Genomic DNA, 6000 nt, shown 5'->3' on the forward strand with positions numbered 1-6000 from the left:
TACTGACCTCCATCAGGTTGCAAACTGAATATAATTTTTTTCGGCATCTAGCTCTGAAAAAATATTTGGCCTTCTAGCAGTGTGTGGGACTTTCTCTATTAATCCATCTATACTGACCTCCATCAGGTTGCAAATTAAAAATAATTTTTATCTGCATCTACCTCTGAAAAAATATTTGGGCTTCTAGCTGTGTGTGGGACTTGTTCTATTAGTCCATCTATACTGACCTCCATCAGGTTGCAAACTGAATATAATTTTTTTCTGCATCTACCTCTGAAAAAATATTTGGCCTTCTAGCAGTGTGTGGGACTTTCTCTATTAGTCCATCTATACTGAACTCCATCAGGTTGCAAACTGAATATATTTTTTTTCTGCATCTACCTCTGAAAAAATATTTGGGCTTCTAGCTGTGTGTGGGACTTTCTCTATTAGTCCATCTATACTGACCTCCATCAGGTTGCAAATTGAATATAATTTTTGTCTGCATCTAACCCAGCCAATAGTTTTGGCCTAATACCACAGTTTGGCCACTCAGCTCTGCTCGGTTCCCATCCATTATTTTTTTGTGCAAACAACTCCAGAGTTGTGAATTAGTTAACCACCAAAATGAGTGGAAAAAGGCCTGCTGCTGGTGGAAAGGGGAATAGGCATGTTGGGAAGGGGAAAAAAGGTTGTGTCCGTGGGGTAGGTGTTAAAGCAACAGTAACATCTGCAGAAGAAAGACCATCTTCCAGCCAAACTAAAATGTCTACTTCTTTTAGCGGACAATGTGATAAGATCCCTTTCTTACGGCCACGCCAATCGCTACAAATTCCAGATGAGGCTCAAAAAGAGCAGGTGCTTCAACGGATATCAAGTGCTCCTTTAAGTGGGCTCTCCTCCACATCAACTTCAACATCACAAATACTCCAGTCCTCAAAGGTGTCACCCCAATCGCACTTGCTTCCTCACAGCTCCCAAATCTCCAGCTGCCCATCTGAGTATGAGGTAGAACAGATGGTTGAGTCTGCAGAGCTGTTTACTCATACTATAGCCTGGGAATCAGAGGTCGACTCCAGTGCTTCTGTGAATCCAGACGAGGAAATGATCTGCACTGATGCCCAGAATCTTTATGAATCGGATCCAGGACCAGACGCAGAAGGTTCTGACCATAATGTAGACCCTCATTCCCAAACTGTAACTCCTGTTGGTGGAGACAATGATTTAGTCGATGATGAGACTCAAATACCTGATTGGAGCGACAACTTTAGTTTTTTGTCAGGGCAGGAACAGGTTGGCTCTGAGGACGACGGGTGTGATAACGCACAGGGTGATGATGATGAGGATGGAGATCCCACTTACTGTCAACCCACAGTCAGCCAAGAGATGAGGTCAGCAGAGGAGGTGGAGGAAGATGCTAGTGACGACGAGGTCAGGTTGCGCCTTCCTGAACAGAGACGTAGTACTGGAAGCACGTCAACAACTGCATCCTCAAACACAACTCTGCCTCTCACCACAAGTCGTGGTGGCTCTTCAGGTCGCATGGGTGCTAAGCCTTGCATAGCCTGGGCATTTTTTCAGATCGATAAAGTTGACCCAACTCGTGTTATCTGTAACATTTGTCAGCAAAAGCTAAGTAGAGGCCAAAAAATACATAGTTTGAGTACTTCATGCATGAACCGGCACATGGACATGAAGCATAAGTTGCAGTGGGAAGCTCAGTGTGCTACAATGCGGCCTAGACGGCCGGGCCAACCACCGTCTGCCATATCTTGTGCATCCGCGGCCTCTTCATCCTCTGTGACTGGGGGGACAGCAGTCACACCTGTTTTGGGGTGCAGACCTGCCACCTCTTTACCCGCAACAGCCAGCGTGATTGGCAGGTCATCATTTTCTTTGGAGGTGGTAACACCAGCTGGTGTTGAGCGCTGTCCGACATCGATAGCACCACCTTTGGATCAAGGCAACCTAACATGTCCGCCTGCATCTTCCTCACAGACCGGCAGTTTGCCGGGGACACCCTTATCAACCCCGTCTAAGCACAATAGCCAGCCCTCGGTCGCTCAGATGTGGACAAGTAAAAGACCATTTCCTCCTAGCCATGAGAAAGCTAAGAGGTTGTGACTCGCCCCCTGGGCCGTGGGGCACTCGGATCCGGGCAATAGGGGGAACGATGGGAGAAGTAGTGGCAACCCGGTTCCGTGGCTCAGGGTGGTCAGGCCAGTGGTAGTCCGTTATGTGCTGATGTTTATGTCCGACTACGCCACCCGTGGATTTGCGGTCATTAGTAACCGCCGCTGCAGGGCAGATCACTGGGGCTGATGATATATGCAGCTGGGATGGTGTGACTCCCCACGGGAAGAGTGCGGCCCCAGGGCAGTGTTGTGGATGGTGGGAGTGATGGTGGTGAGAGTCCCAGTACCGGTAGTGCTGGAGGCGCGAAGGAGCACACAGAAAATAGGTTGCGGTCCAGGGTCTTTACTGAAACAGGTAAACTGACCCATAAACAGTCCCAGCTAGGAGGGGACCTGGATGTCTGAGAGCAACGGGGAAATTGGCCCTGGTCAGGGTGAGGGTGTAGGCCTACCGTGCTTTCTACGCTCCTTCTGGCTATCTCCTCGTTATAGGGTAACAGCCCACGTTTCCAAGCTTTCCGTGTATTCTCGCCTGTATGGCCTGCTGTGGCACCCCAGGGGTCTGGTTTCCACAGTAACGGCAATGTTATGTCTGAGAGCAGGTGGGAGGTCTCTTGGTCAGGAATCCTATGCATGCCACACCTCCTGCCCAGTCCTGGGAGGGGAAGAACTTCCCCTAGATAAACCTGGGGCTGAGGCAGGGTTAGGGAGTTCAGAGGGAGAGTTCAGCCAGGAGGGCTGACAGGGAGCTGTGGCTCCGGCTGGGCCCAGCTCCTGGGCCATGCCAGAAGTAGAGAAGAGAAGCAGCATAGGAAGAAACAACAGGAGCTCTGTGGGAGCAGTGTTACAAAGAGTCAGGGGCTGGCAGCTGCAGAGCTCGCCCTGACTGAGAAGATTTCTTACCGGACCCAGAGTCCGAGGCTGTGGGGACTAACTCCTACCCAGCAGCAGAATCCGTCAGGCAGGGGATTTCAGGTCCTCTGGCCAAGAAACCCGAAGGCACGGTCACACGCATGGGACCAGCACCGCCGTCGTGGAGCGGAAGCTACTAGAAGGCCCCGAGTCACCGGCCATACGGGTGAGCACCACACGGTACACTCAGAGACGTGGGCTACTTATACTCGCTTCTAGCAAGGTAGCCAGAAGAGTATCGTTAGTTTGGGAGGCCTACAACTCCGCCTGGCCAGGGGAGATCCCATCTGCTCAAGGACTGACCAGGCCCCAACCGCTAGCCAGTACTCCGGGAGGGTCTATCTTTGTCACCAGTTAAGACCCTGAACTACACCGCATCATCTCTGAGTGGTTCCTGCTACCCCCATCATCCACGTCGGCTGCCCTGAGGCCATACCCCTCCCGTTGGGGGTTATACCATCCATGCTGCACCATCCTTCCACCGGCCTCAGCGGTCAGCCCTGCAGCGGCAGCTCCATAGCTGCATTCAACGGGTGGCGTAGTCGTCCATCATCTACCGCTGATACAGCGCCACTTAGTCTGACTCCCTGGGCACGGACCGGGTCACCGCCATGAGACTACAACCCTCAACAGATCCGGCTCCGGGTAAGCCCCCGTGCACGCGATGCCGCACGACACAGAAGGCCCAGGGGCGCGTCAACTTTTGGCGTAGTCGGCAGGATCTCGTGCCCGCAACCACCGGGTACTGCGTGCCTGAAAAAGACTGTTCAAACTTACCTGTGGTGAAGATTCCCGCCATCCGGCGCCATCTTCCGCTTCCTTCCCGCCATCGGTGGAGTTTTCCCGCCATTGGACGCCATCTTGAGGACGCCGCGCGGGAAGAAGAGGGGCGTGGACTCCGAAAGCGCGCGAGAACTGAAGCCCCGCCTCACGTCCGGACGTTGCGTAAGGTCCTGGAAGGAGCCCAGCAGACGCCGACGTCACAGGAGCGCGACGGAAGGTCCTCAACCCTGACAATCCACTGCGGAGCCGCGGCCTACGGAAGAGGATCATCGCAAGGTAGGCCACGGTCCACTAGGGGGGAGAAGGATGCCGGATACGGAGGAGAGCTTCACCGCTTCAACCCCCGCCAGCGCCACCGCTGTTGCGGTCATGCCTTTCACCATGCCCTATATCCCGGGGGCAGCCTGGCTACCCCAGTACTCAGGGGAGTCACATACCCTGCATGACTTTAGAGAAAAGCTGGATAGCCTCTTCCAGGTGTACCCCCTCACAGAGGAGCAAAAAGTGAGCATCCTGGTGGCCCAATTAACCGGGGCAGCCCAAAGGGAGGTAAAGTCCTGGCCACCTGGGAGGAGGACTGTCGCAGAGATACTAACCCAGCTAACTGAGGAGGAGCTGCAGTACTACCAATACGAGGAAAGCCAAGAGGACCCGGACGGGTCTGAGGACTACCCTCAGGAGGGAGCACAAAGAGGACATAGCTACTGAAGGGAAGTACCGTGAATAAAGAGCTGTAAATAGTTACCCGTAAGGGTACAAGGACTGCTGCTAATTAAAATATGGTCCTCGTTGGGATTAGTGAATTGTTCCCCATTGCCCCTATCTTAAACCAGGCTGAGGACTGTGAGCAGCCATTCCTTATCCCCACTGGCCGAGGACTGAGAGCGGCCATATCCTGTAAATAATTATGAGTTTCTAGTAATTTATGGGAGTCTTTGGTGGATTTACCGGGAATCCTTTGTACAGTTAGTGGAGCGTAACCCAGGATGGGCTAAAAGACTGTTAAGGACTCGGGGCAGGACAGACCCCTACCTGGTTACGTCTCCCTGTTTTGGTGAAATGGACACCTTTGTTTCCTTCAAAGACTGCACCCGGTTGCGGACACGCCGTAACCATCTTTATGTGTTTTTCTTATTGTATTATTATTGTTTATACCTTGTTATGTTTTTCTAAAAATATGTTTAGTCCCGGAGTACTAAATTTCACTAGGGGGGAATGTGGCACCCCAGGGGTCTGGTTTCCACAGTAACGGCAATGTTATGTCTGAGAGCAGGTGGGAGGTCTCTTGGTCAGGAATCCTATGCATGCCACACCTCCTGCCCAGTCCTGGGAGGGGAAGAACTTCCCCTAGATAAACCTGGGGCTGAGGCAGGGTTAGGGAGTTCAGAGGGAGAGTTCAGCCAGGAGGGCTGACAGGGAGCTGTGGCTCTGGCTGGGCCCAGCTCCTGGGCCATGCCAGAAGTAGAGAAGAGAAGCAGCATAGGAAGAAACAACAGGAGCTCTGTGGGAGCAGTGTTACAAAGAGTCAGGGGCTGGCAGCTGCAGAGCTCGCCCTGACTGAGAAGATTTCTTACCGGACCCGGAGTCCGAGGCTGTGGGGACTAACTCCTACCCAGCAGCAGAATCCGTCAGGCAGGGGATTTCAGGTCCTCTGGCCAAGAAATCCGAAGGCACGGTCACACGCATGGGACCAGCACCGCCGTCGTGGAGCGGAAGCTACTAGAAGGCCCCGAGTCACCGGCCATACGGGTGAGCACCACACGGTACACTCAGGGACGTGGGCTACTTATACTCGCTTCTAGCAAGGTAGCCAGAAGAGTATCGTTAGTTTGGGAGGCCTACAACTCCGCCTGGCCAGGGGAGATCCCATCTGCTCAAGGACTGACCAGGCCCCAACCGCTAGCCAGTACTCCGGGAGGGTCTATCTTTGTCACCAGTAAAGACCCTGAACTACACCGCATCGTCTCTGAGTGGTTCCTGCTACCCCCATCATCCATGTCGGCTGCCCTGAGGCCATACCCCTCCCGTTGGGGGTTATACCATCCATGCTGCACCATCCTTCCACCGGCCTCAGCGGTCTGCCCTGCAGCGGCAGCTCCATAGCTGCATTCAACGGGTGGCGTAGTCGTCCATCATCTACCACTGATACAGCGCCACTTTGTCTGATTCCCTGGGCACGGACCGGGTCACC

The sequence above is a fragment of the Phyllobates terribilis genome, unplaced genomic scaffold (genome assembly GCF_046119375.1).
Source record: "Phyllobates terribilis strain yellow unplaced genomic scaffold, ASM4611937v1 Scaffold_10__3_contigs__length_209671492, whole genome shotgun sequence".
NCBI classification, from domain to species: Eukaryota; Metazoa; Chordata; class Amphibia; order Anura; family Dendrobatidae; genus Phyllobates; species Phyllobates terribilis.